Source organism: Monodon monoceros, unplaced genomic scaffold (assembly GCF_005190385.1).
Source record: "Monodon monoceros isolate NGI ecotype Baffin Bay Population unplaced genomic scaffold, NGI_Narwhal_1 Super_Scaffold_12, whole genome shotgun sequence".
In the NCBI taxonomy this organism is placed as follows: Eukaryota; Metazoa; Chordata; class Mammalia; order Artiodactyla; family Monodontidae; genus Monodon; species Monodon monoceros.
This window is the reverse complement of record NW_021703768.1, coordinates 46,819,608-46,836,601: the sequence shown is the minus strand read 5'-3', so window position 1 is coordinate 46,836,601 and position 16,994 is coordinate 46,819,608. Positions and strand designations below refer to the sequence as shown.

The following is a 16,994-nucleotide window of genomic DNA, read 5'->3' as shown; positions in this document are numbered from 1 at the left end:
GATAGGCCTTCTTCTCTGAAAGTTGTACAGACATACCTGCAATTTAGCTACTTGCTTAGTCAGACCCCCTTAAGCTAATTCATGAACCCCTTGGGGGATCCTTGAGCCTCATTCTAAAGTTCTCATTCTAAATTCTAAAAGTTAAAGTTCACCAGTGGAAACAATCTGGGAGTGATGGAAGTGTGTCCCTAATAATAGTTTTCTAGGGAAGGAGACTGCACAGCCTTCATTATTTTCCCCAGTTTCATCCTCCTTCCTGATGATCTAAAAGATTTTATTTTCTTCTTTTATTTTCTCTTATTTCCAAACCAAAATCATCTTGCTTCAAGTTAGTTTTTTTTTAATTAAACAGAAGTCTGTGTCTTTGGAAAAATTGTTAATACCTTTCCAGTGGGAAGAAAAAGACACGGCCCTGTTTCTATACTTGAAGATAGTAATTAAGTCAATCCTCAGTTGCTTTTCATTTTTGAACTTAAATACTGGGCATCGTTAACCTGTTTTTTGCATAAAACTCTTCATGAATTCAGTTATTAATATTTTTCTGTTTTGATGACTCATTGTACAAGTCGGATAGGCTAGACTATTCTGAATTAATCCAAAATCTCAATAGCTTGATACAACAATAGTTTATTTCTTACCCTTCCTGCATATACAAGATAGATGCGCAAGGAGGCTCTGCCCATTGTAGCCAATCTGGAACCCAGGGTTCTATATGGGAATTGTCAAAGGAACAATGGCAGTGTTGCTGCATTCTTTATTCAGCAGAACTGACTCCTGTTGTCCTACTTGGAGTGACATGTTGAGTGATGAGAAACTCAAATCTCCTTGGTCATTTTCCTCTAACAGTTTACTTTAAGGCATCCTTATTGGTCGACACCTTCCTTTCAGCCTGACCATTTGCTTGAGGGTGATGAAGGGTGATGATGACAGGATGGATGAGCTCTAGATTCACAGATTTCTTAAACACATGTGAAATAAATGCAGATCCATTGTCAGGAATAATAACACCTGGAAATCTGGACATTGAGAAGCCCCCTTACAGAACTGCTTTTGTTGAAGCAGAGGTATTTTGAGATGGTAGCAGCAGCAAGCACAAAATTCTTGTCCTTGCAAAATAAACAGGAATTCTGACCAAGTCATCTTGACCATTTTCCATGAGAAGGAAAGGGGTCATTGCTGGATTATTTGGAGTGGTCTGGCATTGGCTACAGTCTTCTAAGTATCACAATTAATTACAGGCTTTAGATATAATTGTTAATATATAAATCTTCATTCAAGGGGCTTCCCTGGTGGCGCAGTGGTTGAGAGTCCGCCTGCCGATGCAGGGGACACAGGTTTGTGCCCCGGTCCGGGAAGATCCCACATGCCGCGGAGCGGCTGGGCCCGTGAGCCATGGCCGCTGAGCCTGCGCGTCCGGAGAGGCCCGCGTACCGCAAAATCAATCAATCAATCAATCAATCTTCATTCAAAAATTCCTGAGTGAATTGCATATATTATTGCTGTAATAATATGATGAATTATACGATGTCTCTCCTCTGGTCACTGGAAATCAAGGAGCAAAGCTTGGATTAGAAATTGAGGTCTGAACTGTATATTTGGGAGGTTTTAGCATAGTTAAAACTATGAGAGTAAATAGGCTCCCTGAGCTAGATCATGTAAGAAAACAAAAGATCTAGTACAGTCTTGAAAATATCCTCAGCTGAGCTGAGGAACAAGAGATGGAGTAGATACAGAGATGAATTCAAAGTACACATCCCCAAAATAATGGAACAGAAGAAGAATGTCTTACACTGTCGGGAAGCATGAGTTACAAGGAAGTATTTTCAAACTATAAGAACAGTGAAATGACAAGTGTTCTAAAGCAATAAACTCCAAATGATTGGCAAGTAGTCACTTGTCAGGGGAAAGGTTTAGCACGGGGTCTATGTATATTTCAGATTAGGGACTGCATCCAGTTGCCTATAAGGAGTACTTCAAAGTGAAGTCAACTGCCTGTTGCTTCACAGATTTGTTTGATCAGGATCCAGTCGTTAACACTGCAGGAATGATCAGGCTCTTTACAGAATTTGGTTCGTACTTAAAAAAACTAAAATTTTGCTCTTTGGACTATTTTTAGAGCAATTTTGGGCTAATTTTGTACTTTGAACTAACTTTGCCCTTAATCACTATAACAAATACAATTTATTCTGCACATATCATATTCTAGACTTTCTTCTAGGTCATGCTTTATTTCTTTTCTTCTATATTTTTTAATTTTTTCATGAGGAAATGGAGTGACTCAAACTAGATATAATTAAATTGAAAGTCATGAACCTAGCTTTTCTTTTTAGAATCTTAAAAAAAAAACCAGCTTTATTGAGATACAGTTCACAGGTCATACAATTCATCCATTTAAGGTGTACAATTCAGTGTTTTTTAAATACCCTTAAAAGGTTGTGAAACCATTACCACATTCGATTTTAGAACATTTGTATCATCCCAAGATGAAATCCTTTGCCCTTTAGTTATTGCCTCTATCTTCCTATCTCCCCAATCCCCAGCCCTAATAAACCACTAATCTACTTTCTGTCTCTATCAACTTTCCTATTCTGGATTTTCAAACAAATAGAATCACAGAGTATGTGATCTGTTGTGATGGCTTCTGTCGCTTAGCATGATCCTTTCAAACTTCATCCATGTATCAGTACTTCATTCTTTTTTGTGGCTGAATCATGTTGCACTGTATGGTAGACCATGTTTTGTTTATGTGTTCATCCATGGCAGACTTTTGGGTTGTTTCCACCTTTTGGCTGTTATGAATTACGCTGCTATAAGCATTCGTGTACAAGATTCTCTGTTGACATATTTTCACTTCTCTTGGGTGGATACCTAAGAGTACAGCTGCTGGGTCATATGACAATTCTCTGTTTAATCATTTAAGAAACTGCCAGATTGTTTTCCGAAGGAGCTACACCATTTTGTGCAAAAGAATGCCTTTTCTTTGCAAGTAGAAGGATTACAAAAACCCAACAAGAAGTATGCCCTCTGAGAGGATGGGTCAAAGGGATCTGGGGTAGGCACCAGGGGTAGCTGAGTGTCTGGAAATGACTGAGGCTGAGTAACGACCCTGTTCTGCCCCGCAGGGGCAGGCATGCAAGAGGGTCAAGGCACCTGGGACCAGTTTTCAGCAAAAACAGAGACATCGAGGTTAATGCAGGACCCTAACAATGAACGCGATCAGAGCCAGAGAACTAAGGAGGGTGTGGGAGGGTGAGTTCTGGAGATGACTCCTCTTCAAGATTGAGTCTCACTGCATGGTGCACATCTCCATTCTATAGGCCCTGCTGGCAAGTTACCTGTGGGCACTGCAGGAGCTATCCGTAAGAGTCTAAGGACGGTGTGGAGAAACAAGAACCTAACTCTCTTTAACAAGAAAATCTACATATGGCTGAGTCGCTTTGCTGTGCACCTGAAACTATGAAAACATTGTTAATTGGCTATACTCCAGTATAAAATAAAAAGTTAAAAAAAAAAAAAGAAAATCTACACTCTTGTTGCTAGAGTTGACTTACTCCTGTTTACAGTGTCTGATGTGTGTGTGGGTTGAATGTAAAAGAAAGTAATCCTTCTCCTACAACCTGCTTCTAGTCTTTATTTTCCATGTATGTTGAAAGCATTTCCAGTCAGGGTTATTTTTTTTAAGCTGTCAGCAAGTAGTACTCAGTCTACAGTAACTTTTTAATTAGTTTGTGACATATCAGCCCATTAATTAGGCCTAGGATGGCTAGCCAGCCGTCTTCAGTGTCGGCTGTAGGTAGGCATTAGTGTGATAGTATGGGACTGGCGTAAAGTCTTAATTTTAAAGCATATCGGGCGACAACTTTATGAATTGTGCTGAGAGATTTATATGACCTGTCAAAACAATTCATAAAATTACTATTTTGAAGGGGAAATTAAAAGTCAAAGTGATGGGGAGGTTATATTTATGCATTTGCAGGAGATGAACAAAGTAGATAGGGTGCCTTTGAAAGCTAATGAGAAAGCTGCTTGTCAGGCAACCTGTTCAAGAGCAATGTCAGCAAGTGAAGTGGGTTGTTGCCTTTGGGGAAATGATTCATAGTGTCTGAAAACGATGAAAACCATCTTGGTTTAGGAGCTGGGTTGACCATGGCACATCTCTCTCCTGACTTTTCGGGTCTCCCTCCCTTCCTGTTTCCAGCACAAAATCAACTTTTGCTTATGAAGAATGCTATCCAAACTTACCTTCTACTCATGTATGTTCTCTGTATGATTTTAAATAATGAGATTGACATTGGACACGTCAGGAAACAGGCGTATTTACTTTAGTTACTTTGGTATTGACCTACTCTTTGTATTAACTCCAACAAAGTCTGCTTAATTTGAGCCCTAATAAAGTGTTGTGCTTTCAAAGAGAGTATGCGGAATTAAAAGAATATGCAATTCCCCTTTGTGGGAAAAAAAAAAAACTTTCCCTTTTCTTTTCCTGTGTTTTTCCTGTGTTTCCTGTGTTTTTCTCATCTCCCTGCTATCTGACCTGGTCCTGGCAGAGACCCTTATGTCATATCCCTAGTTCTTATATATATATATATATATATATTCTACCATTTTAATGTGGAATAAAGCAAGTTATAGTTTTTAACCTTTTTTTCATTAATACAAAAATAGAATCAGTATTCTAAGCAAATGATCTTGAACACAGAGTAGCTCTTCTGGAAGCTTGGCTACTTGGTGATACATGTGGGGTTATCATATGCCATATATCACCTTAAAAATAAAGAAAATGGGGCAATACTCTCTGTGCTGCTAGAGAAAGGACACAGAGCCAAACTGCTTGTCACTTTATATTCTTCAGGCTTTTTAAACCATCTTCCTTTTGGATGATGCACTTTGTAGCTGTTGTCCCTTGTGCAATTGGAAAGGGAAAGGAAACAAATAACATGAGTTGAAGGAGCGTAGAGGGATGTGAGTCTTATGATGATCCTTAAGATTTACAGAAGCCTTTAAAGCTATTTGTGCTGCTTTGTGGTGCTCTGTGCCCCATGTCAGTTAATATTTCACCTTTACTCCATTTTTTTGCGGTATGTGGGCCTCTCACTGTTGTGGCCTCTCCCGTTGCAGAGCACAGGCTCCAGACGCGCAGGCTCAGCGACCACGACTCACGGGCCCAGCCGCTTTGCGGCATGTGGGATCTTCCCGGACCGGGGCACGAACCCGTGTCCCCTGCATCGGCAGGCAGACTCCCAACCACTGCGCCACCAGGGAAGCCCTTTACTCCATTTTTATATTCTAAGAGGACCTGTTTTAAAAATCATTGTTTTGACCTCCTTTCCAAGTTCACCCCCAAGTCTTCCATCTTCTGGCCAACACTATTACCTTCTTTGATTTAATCTTCACAGTCCTTTGACTTGGTCAAGCAACGCAAAATGAATGCATCTATGCCAAGACAGACACATAGAGCATCTTTTAAAATGGCAGTACAGGTTCACCTGCAAATGTGAAACATGAAGGAATTTCCATTTAACCTCTGATGAGTGTAAGTATTAGTACTGAGGTCAGTTCACAGTTGGCTGATATTATGACTAGTTTTTTTGTAAGTTATATTTCACTTAGTAGTGGAGCACCTTACTCTGGACAAAGCATCTCTTTGTATATAGTATGAAATTTGATATACTCCTGTAAAGCACTGTCTCATCCTTTTAAATATACCACAACATCCTGGAAGTGAAATCAAGATTTCAGAATGTCTAAAGCAAAGAAATATTGGAATGTAATCAAAACATTTTCTGAAGAAAAGAAAACAACTTATTTTGCATTATTCAGACAGAAATAGCTCAAGGCTAGCTAAGGCGTAGTAATGAAAAGGAAGGTCTCCTAGGTGAAGAGATGCTAGAATAATGATGCTAAATTAAAGTCCTCTCAAGTTCACAGGAGTTTGCACTAAAGAGATTTTGCTGTATACTCTGTAATGTTCAAAACTATTCCTTTGATCAATTCACTGATGAAATTGTGGGGGGGTCTTGGTTTGTTTTGTTTGTTATATTTACCAACTGCCTGCAACAGAATGAACTAACAAGAAAATAGTGCCCTCTATGCGTGGGTGTGCAGAAAGCATCTTATTAGCAAGAATCAGTGTCTTGTAGGAATGGAAAACAGCATGTGGTGGCACAGGCCAATTAAAAGAATACATCTTATGCTAGTTTATTTATTTTAACCAGTGGTTTGTTGAATAAAAATAAAGGGGACATATTCCCTATCTCTATTCCTGATGTTTTATTTAATTATGATTTTTTATTAAGTTCGGACATAATGATGTAGCTCAGTCACCTCAAAGAATGACCTCTGACCAGCAGCACTTAAAAAAGTGAGAGCCCACACCTTCTAGTGTGTGGTTCCTAAAATGATATAAAATAATCATAAATTCTCCAGGGGTACTTATTTCTTTCTTTCTTTATTTTTGGTTTTGTTTTTTTCGTTTTTTTTTTAACATCTTTATTGGAGTATAATTGCTTTACAATGGTGTGTTAGTTTCTGCTTTATAACAAAGTGAATCAGCTATACATATACATATACATATATCACCATATCTCCTCCCTCTTGAATCTCCCTCCCACCCTCCCTATCCCACACCTCTCGGTGGTCACAAAGAACCGAGCTGATCTCCCTGTGCTTTGTGGCTGCTTCTCACTAGCTATCTGTTTTACATTTGGTAGTGTATATATGTCCATGCCACACTCTCACTTCGTCCCAGCTTACCCTTCCCCCTTCCCGTGTCCTCAAGTCCATTCTCTACGTCTGCATCTTTATTCCTGTCCTGCAGGTTTTTCAGAACCTTTTTTTCTTTGTTTTTAGATTCTATATGTATGTGTTAGCATACGGTATTTGTTTTTCTCTTTCTGACTTACTTCACTCTGTATGACAGACTCTAGGTTCATCCACCTCACTACAAATAACTCAATTTCGTTTCTTTTTATGGCTGAGTAATATTCCATTGTATATATGTGCCACATTGTCTTTATCCATTCATCTGTCAATGGACACTTAGGTTGCTTCCATGTCCTGGCTATTGTAAACAGAGCTTCAGTGAACTTTGTGGTACATGACTCTTTTTGAATTATGGTTTTCTCAGGGAATATGCCCAGTAGTGGGATTGCTGGGTCGTATAGTAGTTCTATTTTTAGTTTTTGAAGGAACCTCCATACTGTTCTCCATAGTGGCTGTATCAATTTACATTCCCACCAACAGTGCAAGAGGGTTCCCTTTTCTCCACACCCTCTCCAGCATTTATTGTTTGTAGATTTTTTGATGATGGCCATTCTGACTGGTGTGAGGTGATACCTCGTTGTAGTTTTGATTTGCATTTCTCTAATGATTAGTGATGTTGAGCATCCTTTCATGTGTTTGTTGGCAATCTGTATATCTTCTTTGGAGACATGTCTATTTAGGTCTTTTGCTCGTTTTTGGATTGGGTTATTTGTTTTTTTGATATTGAGCTGCATGAACTGCTTGTAAACTTTGGAGATTAATCCTTCGTCAGTTGCTTCATCTGCAAATATTTCCTCCCATTCTGAGGGTTGTCTTTTCGTCTTGTTTATGGTTTCCTTTGCTATGCAAAATCTTTTAAGTTTCGTTAGGTCCCATTTGTTTATTTTTGTTTTTATTTCCATTTCTCTAGGAGGTGGGTCAAAAAAGGATCTTGCTTTGATCTATGTCATAGAGTGTTCTGCCTATGTTTTCCTCTAAGAGTTTTATAGTGTCTGGCCTTACCTTTAGGTCTTTAATCCATTTTGCGTTTCTTTTTGTGTATGGTGTTAGGGAGTGTTCTAATTTCATTCTTTTAAATGTAGCTGTCCAGTTTTCCCAGCACCACTTATTGAAGAGGGTGTCTTTTCTCCATTGTATATTCTTGCCTCCTTTATCAAAAATAAGGTGACCATATGTGCGTGGTTTATCTCTGGGTTTTCTATCCTGTTCCACTGATGTATATTTCTGTTTTTGTGCCAGTACCATACTGTCTTGATTACTGTAGCTTTGTAGTATAGTCTGAAGTCTGGGAGCCTGATTCCTCCAGCTCCATTTTTTTTTTTCTTAAGATTGCTTTGGCTATCAGGGGTACTTATTTAAAATGGAAATTCCAAATCTTGCCTTCAGAGATACTCATTCAGTAGGTCTAAGTGGGTCCTGGGAATGTCATGATTTTTACATAGCAGCCCAGGTGATTGTGACACACTGTGGGCTCAGAAAATGATGCCTTTTGGTGCCTCTGCCCTTGGCATTTCTCTCCTCATTGTAAATGGAGCTCTTCTACTCTTCTCTCAAAAGTTCCATTTTATCTCAGGACCCTTTCTCTTGTTTGGCTTTTGCCTGTCAAGGATGGAATAGGAAAATCATTTCTTCTGAAGGAACTGTTCCTTTGGTTTTTGGTAACTGAGGGACTGAACAAAATTCTTTACTTGGTATGTCCTGTACTTTTTACCACCCATCCAGTACTGCCAGTCACTAGTGCCATGCCGAGCACATTTCCTACCATCTCTGTGATCAGCATACTCTCCAAGACATCATACCTACATGCAGCTGACACCTTGATGGAAACTACAGATGTTTGCCATTTATGGTTTCAGTGTAGCTTCCCTTAAATGCATATAATCATTCCTATTCTCTGCTGTAGGCTACATCTGATTATGTGTGTTAGCTTTGATGTCATCTATGTTAATCATGCCCCACTCCTCATAAAGTGGACCCTTCTGCTGACATTAGAATGGCTCATGGTAAAGGAAGCCCAAGGCCTTATAGGCATGAGGATAACTGTTAGCAAAGCCTTTGTTTCTCTCACAACCTACCAGTGGCAGGCATGTCCCTGTCCTCTCTTCCTGATGCTGTTGGGAAGCATGACATTGTAGCTCTGGTTTAGCAGAGATGTAAGGTCTAGAATCAAGGTCTTCTGGCTTAGAATGATGAAAGTGTTATTATAGGCAGTTAACAAAACCTGTTTAAGTACAAAGAGAGATTATAAATTAGCCTCCCCAGGATGGAGTCAGCGATAATGTAAATTGCTTGGAAAATTGAAATGAAAATAAAATCAAACTTTTGCTTAACCTATTCACTTAAAAAAAGAAAAGAGGACAACCCTTTGCTCTTTTAACTTTCAGAAGAGTGTACACCTTATACTTTCATTCCTTGCTGTTTCATCTGCTTTATTTGCTGGATGGTTCAGCGCCTTTAGATGCTTTAGGTGTTTTTATCCCCACCTCACTGCTTTGTCAAGCATTCAGTCCTGCTCACGAATTCACTTTAATCCTTCTCTTTTTGTGTTTTTTTGTTTTTAGGTAAGTACTTTTGGTTTTCCTCTTCCTTAATGCAGAAAGAAAATGCACCTGCTTGATGTAGAACAAATGGCTTATAAACACGAAAACCGAAAGATAAAAAAATAACGTCAACAGTAAAGAATGACCTGCTACCTGCTACTGGTAAGAACGTTCAGTGGCATTTAAACACTCCTCTCTTTTCTAAGGAAGGGGACTAACAGTGAAGGAAGATGGGGTGTGGGATTGTTGCTGTGGGAGAAAGGAGAGGGTCACAAGGAATGTTCATGAAATACTTATTTACACCTGCTTATTGGGCAGATGAACGGCTGATGGTTCTAAGCCAGTTTGCCATTTCCCAGATTGGAAATTAGTCACCTAAATGTAACGTTTAAACATTTTCTGAAAATCCCAAATGGAAATGGATGTGGGCAATACTGAGGAGTTTTTTGCCTGTCTGTCTGTTAGGTTGTTTGTAAAATGGAGGTAAATATAGAAAAAAAAATGTATATTTGATTTTCATTTGTATAGGTATGAAGCTATCTACTTAAATGCTTCAGTAACATCTGATCATGAATATATATATATATATATATATATATATATATTTCATCCAGAAAAATCCTAAAGCTTTTGATAAATATGTATAACCTGGATAATGAGAAAGAAATACCAATCAACTCAAATGTCATTTATTTCATGTATTGCAGGTATCTTCTCTCTCTCTTTTTATATGTGCCTCCCCCCTGTACCTATGAAATAACATATAAAATACAGTTGAATATTAATGCTTCCATGGTATTTTGCCAATACTTACAGTCATACTTTATTTGGCTATGAATTTTAAGGTTTAAACATGCATGGTAAATAGTATATGTTCATATCAATGTTGGTGTAGCCCTTTGAATAATAACACATTACATTTAATGTAAATTGAAATTCTCTATCCAATATGAGTCAATACATTAATAGAAACACACTAACATTTAATATAAACAAATTGCAAAGGTTCAGGCTTTAAAGACTGTTACCAATGACTAACTTATTTTCTCTATCAATTAAGATGCTTACCTCATTGAGTTTTCCGCTCTCCTAGAGTATCATCTCTCTGGCTCTCCTTCACTTAGTTTTTGTCTGTGTTCAATTCTGACCTGTGTCCTGCACAAAACCTTCTCAAGTACTCCAACATATAACCTCAACCCTAACCCTACCGTAACACTTATGCATGCTTTAGTAGCATCCCTGTATGTTTGCTAGGGCTGCCATAACAAAGTACCACAAACTGGTGGCTTAAACAATAGAATTTTATTTCCCCATTGTTCTGGAAGCTAGAAGTTTGAGATCAAGGTGTTGGCTGGGTTGAGTTCTTCTGAGGCCTCTCCCCTTGGCTTTGTAGATGACCATGTTCTCCCTGTGTCTTCATATGGTCTTCCCTCCTATGTGTCCTAATCTCTTCTTTTTAAGGGGCACCAGTTATATTGGAGTAGGGCTCACTATAAAGACTTAATTAACTTATTACCTCCTTAAAGATACTATCTCAAATACAGCCACATTCTGAGATACTGGGAAGTTAGGATTTCAACATATGAATTTGGGATGGAATGCAATTCAGCCCATAACTGTCTGTATTACAGTTTCTTAATTATTTTTCTAATCATTCCACGTAAATTAGTTCTGTCTTCCCCAGTTAGAACAGAAGTCTCAAAGATAAGGACTGATCATATTTTAAGTTCTATTGACTATTCATAGGACCTAGAGGGCCAAGCACATAATATTAAATAACGTTTAGAAACGTTGGAAGGAATAGGGTAAGAGAACCGAGTGAGAGTCCTTCTGTCAATTCTTGCTGACTTCACCTCCCTTACCTTGCCAGAAAGAAGCCAGTACCTTAGGTCTTGGGGTCAGGCAGTGGTCAAATGCATTGTCTACTTCATTCCTGGGAGCCCCATCTGCATTCCGGTCAGCAGAGGCAATCTCGTGAAATAAAATGCTGATCTCTGCAAATAGGTTAAAGTGTAAAGGATGATGAACCCAGGCACATACCACAGAAGACAATTTGGGCTGATGGAAAATAATTACCCAATTAAGAATCGTCAGATCTAGAGGCAGGTTTTGGAAGGGTAAAACTGTGAACACATAAATGGCCCCAAGGTGGTAAATTAGGTGAAATCATGTTTCAAGTTCTGAAATCCTGCTTACCTCTTTACTAGTAATTTTAAGAGTATGCTCTCTGATTTTCATGTAAAGCGATTACATCATTAAATTTCCAACACTAAAAAAGTGGGTTCAGTTTGTGACCTTTCTTCAGTTTTTGTTACATTCCATTTTCAACAATTTCTAGGGCCAGCATTCAAAAGTATTTTCAGTGCTTTAAAATAAAGTCATCCCATATTCAAATTATGCAAATGCCCATTTAATGCAGTTATAAACATGGCTCCACATTTCATAGAAAACCCTAAGAAAATACAAAACCCTCCAAACTTCAGTATAACCATGTTAATTTCTCTTCCCGGATGTGTGTTGTTGGATGAGTTACTAAGCCTCAAGTGAGTCTGAGGTTCTCCATCTCTTAAAAGGGAATAGAATACCTACTTTACTGGGTAGTTGCTGGTATTAATACGTGCAAACAGTTAGCCCAGTCCTTGTAAAACAGCTGAGTTCAACAAACGTTCCTTTCTTTTATTCCTCCTTCAGGTTGAATTTTGCTCAGTGGATTAGCCATCTATATAGAAAAGAGACACAAATTTGATAGATTTGATTGATTCACTCATACTCTCATTTCAGCAATATTTAAGTATTAGGATTCACTGTATCCTGGTTTCCTGCTAGATGTTGGCTAAATAACAATGTGAAGAAACAGAGTCCCAGCTTTCACAGAGAGATGGGCATTAACTAAAAGGTCCAAAAATATATGCAAAATTAAAGTAATGATAAGTGCTAGAAGATTTTGTAGCAGGGAGACCTGCCTTTTTTGAGGGCATGTGGAAGACATCAGGAAATCTCTTTGAATATAGCATGTGAGCTGAGTTTGAAGGTGTGTTTGTTTCTGTTTGTGTGTATGTGTGTGTGTGTGTGTGTGTGTGTGTGTGTATTTCAGTAAGAATAGTGGTTAGGGTGATGGTGGTAGCAGTGTTAATGGTGATGGTGATGGAAAGGAGAAGCAGGAGGGTGAAATAGCAATAAATAAAAGACGGGTATTCAGGGAGCAACATGTGTACAGTCCAGACCTGGGAAGCTGTACGGAGAGTACAGTTTCATAAAAGAAGGCCAGTGAGTCTGGGATGCTGAGAGCAAAAAGGAAGACAGTAGCTTGAGAGGAGGGTAGGGACCAACTGAAGCAGAGCCTTATAGACTAGTTAAGGAGTTTGTCTTCTATCCTAAGAACAATAGGAAGCCAATAAAAGGCATTAGTGGGTGGGAAGTTGAGACCCAAACATACTCAAATTTGTATTTTGAAAAGATTTTTTTGTCCTCCTGTGCTTTTGCAAGAAGACAGAAATTCAGAGTATGTGTATTTACAGCAAACACACAGAAGTTTCCCATCTTATCGGTGTTTTAATTGCATTAATTTTGCACATAATCCCTGAATGACCTAAGAGTCTTTAAGGTCCCAACACGTTCGATTTTCTGAATCAGTGACACTTAAAAAGGAATGTTGATTTAAACTTCCAAGTACAGCTGCTATTTTGACCCAGTTAGCAGAAAAATTTTCTGACAAAATATCTCTCTGCTAATTTCACTGAGCAGTTGCTTGGTATAGCAATGGAAAATTCAAACAGTAGAATGATTGTCATAATTTCCCCTGGAGCACCTTTATTGTCAGAGATGAACCCTTGGCTGCCTGGTTTTAGTAGAAAGATAATAAGGAGTATGTGATTCAGGGAGGGGACAACCACCCCTCTTGATTCTGGAAACATCCTGTGAACCAGGTTGGTACCAGTTATAGATTTTAATAATGAGAAACTTTTTCTTTGTTCCACTGGCAAGAAATCTTACTTGGAGATTCTGTGTATGTGAACTTAACCTTGTTTTCCGTTTCTTCTTAAAGCTTTCTGTGGTAAACATATGAAACAAGAGATTAGTGCAATCAGTAAAGATTCATATCAAGTGTAGGAAATTGGAGGATTCCCACATAATACATGTTTTCACAACAAAGCTCATGTTTCAACATGATGTGAATGCATGTTCATCCTATCATTTCAACTGAGTCCTTCCTACACACCCCCAATTTAAATAATACAACGTTTTATCCAATTTCCAACAAGAGGCCCTCATGTTAACCTTGAACTATGACAACGCCTGCTGGACATGTAAGAAATTTAATTGAATTTCATGACTAACGAAAGAGACTTTAGTCATTACAGCTTCTTAAACAATTATACGTAAAGCATACAGGAGTAAAGGATACAGGTATTTCTAAGTAGGAAGTTTAAATACTTAGTGATGAAAGGAAAATGTGTCTGCAGATTGCTTACAATTGCCTTATGGAAAGTGATTTCCCCCATTTACTCATCCTGCTTCCTTTGTCATTGGTGGTGGTAGCAGTGGGGTATTTTTTAATAGTTACCGAACAAGCTAAAGACAAAACTGAGAAAAGGGGGATTACCGATCCACCTGAGTTCCTCCCAGAAGTCACTGCTTCCTTTGTTTTTAAATACTGTTATGGAATCATATTAGCAACAATGGAATGTTAGAAAATAGGATGTTAATTCCGCATCCTAAAGATGCAGTTTGTTCTACTAACATCATTGAAAAGTTTATATCCAAAGACATATCCTTGGTGTACCAGTCCAGATTCCTCTTATTTGCTCTCTGCCCCATTTAGTAGATTTCATGCTAGATATTGACCTAAACAAGTCAACCACGGCCAAAAGAAGTGCTGCTGGTTGTATATGTTTGATAGTTAGGAAGAAAATGCATCTGTTTAACAAAGATTGATTTCTGTGTATGTGGGAAAAAAATGATGATAAGATAATATAGGATTGTGCTCATCTGACTCACAAAACCCCAGGATGCTCAGAGCTATTCTAATGTGCAGGAGGCGCTACTTAGGAAGGTAGAGGAACAGCCTGCACGTTGTCGGCTGATGTATGCACCCAAACAGGAAACACCTAGGATGTCTTGGGACCATCTAGAGACACTAGCTAATCTTGCCAGGGTAAATGGAAGAATCCAAGGAAATTGTTTTGTCACACACAGTTGGCAGATGATATAATAATATAACTAAAACTAAAATAATTTGGGAAGGAGATACGGAGAAAATTTAGTTTAAGTTGTTCTACTTGCTCTTCTTGGAAGTGTTTACATTTTATCTTCAGAAAAAAAATTGACTGTTAAATAATTGCCTTAACTAGTGTGGTAATTTGCTCATTCTAAACAACTTTATGAATGCTATGATATTTTTCTCTATTACTGAACCTGACCTTCAGAGTATAGCTAACCTCTTAAGAATGGCAGCTTGCAAATACCAACCACATAGGCCAGTATGTTTTTTTTAACAAAATACTAGTAATTTTTGCCTTGAATTCCAAACACTTAATCTAGTTTTCCATTAAGAACTCTTAAAATGGACAAGAAGTAGGGACCCGATATGATCATGAGTAGAAGATTCTACTGAGAGCCTCTGGAAAGGATCACCAGATTCCAGAAAAATCTGTCCAGTTTACAAGATGGCATATTCAAAAAACTAAATTGAGGATCTAAAGAACAACCCTTTGAAAAAGTCTAGTTTTCTCTGAGGCAGGGATTAGTTAAGGCCTACACAAATATACTTATTTTGACAGAGCTGAAAAAATCAGACAGATGGCCAATTCAGTGGAAAAAATATAAAGTTCAGTCTTTAAGTTGTTCACGTTTTTATCACTTTGCATTGTTCTTAGCTGAACTGAATGCAGGCAAAATGGTGAAAACATTTTGGCCTAGAAGGCAGCCAGAATGATCTGGAGAGTAATTTCTTAATCACCAAATGACTCTATTTTATATTGTCCTTTAGGAAACTAAGTTTAAAAACTCTGTCTAGGGCTTCCCTGGTGGCGCAGTGGTTGAGAGTCCGCCTGCTGATGCAGGGGACACGGGTTTGTGCTCCGGTCCGGGAAGATCCCACATGCCACGGAGCGGCTGGGCCCGTGAGCCATGGCCACTGAGCCTGGGCGTCCGGAGCCTGTGCTCCGCAACGGGAGAGGCCACAACAGTGAGAGGCCCGCGGACCACAAAAAAAAAAAAAAAAAAACTCTGTCTAAAAGAAGCCCAAGAAGTTTTAACTTTTAGTGTTTATTTTATTTTTTCTTGATTATAAAACTATTTTAATCTTTTGGTAAAACATTGAAGCACTGCAGAAATATGAGATTTAGATTAAAACACATGTTTGCCACCTTCCCTCCCCTTAGGTAACTGTTTCTAAGACCTTTTGTACGCATAGCTGGATTTTTTTGGTACATGTAAATATGTATACATTTTTTTTACTGAAATGGAAGTTTGCTACATGCTTTTCAACAAACTTTTTTATATACAATGTCTTAGCTATTTATGTAAGTCAATACACATTGCTGTATCTATGAAGTTGTACACAGAACAAAGCAGTTCATTCCCCAAGAAAAGCCCTAGATATTCGAGAGTATCCAAAAAGGTTGGGTCAGTTTGCACCTGGTTTGGCCTGAGAAAGCTAACATCCTCCCCCTCCCACCTTGAGGGCAAGTAGGTTCCTTCATGGTAGCCATGTGCCCTGGCAGAGCTCATGGACCACAGTTGCAGGCAGTATGGGTTAAGGAACAGGCTTCCAGTAGATCAAGGGTTGGTAAGAATAGTAGAGGCTATAATCCCTCTGGCCCTGCATCATCCCTCTTTCTTTATTTTTTTTTATTTTTTATTTTTTTTGTGGTACGCGGGCCTCTCACTGTTGTGGCCTCTCCCATTGCGGAGCACAGGCTCCGGACGCGCAGGCTCAGCGGCCATGGCTCATGGGCCCAGCCACTCCGCGGCACATGGGATCTTCCCGGACCGGGGCACGAACCTGCGTCCCCTGCATCGGCAGGTGGACTCTCAACCACTGCGCCACCAGGGAAGCCCCCATCCCTCTTTCTTGCTGTCCCATTTTTAGGGCAACTGTAGAGAGGAACCTTGTCAATGGGGTTCTGACAAGCCTCAAGGTTGCTGGACTATCTCAGTTTAGATGCCAGCTCGTTAGAGGAGTTGTCTAGCAAAGCCAGCTGCCCAGCCCTGGAGACCTAAGGAAGCATAGGAAGTCACAGCCCCTTCAGCCAGGAAAAGGTTAAGCGCCAGTCTCATGGGATGCTGAGTGTGGCGAGGCCTCTCCAGATGAGAGAAGGGAGAAGTTGCCAACAGCTAGTTCATTGTCTAATCAACCCAGTGTGAGCTATCAAGGCATTTTTGGACCGTATCACCCATAATGTTCTCCTGGTTAAATCATTATTCCTGGATAGGCTTGAATAGTAACAAAACTGACATCGTGACATCACTTCTTGGTTTGGTAACCTCTGTTTAATTTTCTAACACAGTTGGTTTCTGCAATACCTTCCTCTAAGTAATTTGGTGTTGTTTAATCCTGCCAAGTCTTCCACAAAGGCAAGAGAATAAAAACCATCCTTTTAATTAGCATAAAATTTGCCTATTATATTTTTATAGGAAATGCGTTATAATTTTATTAAAAGAATTTTACATTAAATGCTAATCATTATC

The 16,994-nt window shown here is 38.9% G+C and overlaps 1 protein-coding gene across 7 annotated transcripts in view; it reads left to right on the top strand.

Moving 5' to 3' along the window:
• PDE4D (phosphodiesterase 4D) overlaps positions 1–16,994 on the top strand; it is a 1,463,941-nt gene that overhangs the window by 995,193 nt on the left and 451,754 nt on the right. For 2 of the 7 annotated variants that reach the window (XM_029216633.1, XM_029216632.1), the window contains exon 2: positions 9,324–9,464. The exons of the other annotated variants lie outside the window; for them this stretch is intronic. The gene's annotated coding sequence lies outside the window, so the exon portion shown is untranslated. The remainder of the gene's footprint in view (positions 1–9,323; positions 9,465–16,994) is intronic. 7 annotated transcript variants of the gene reach the window in all.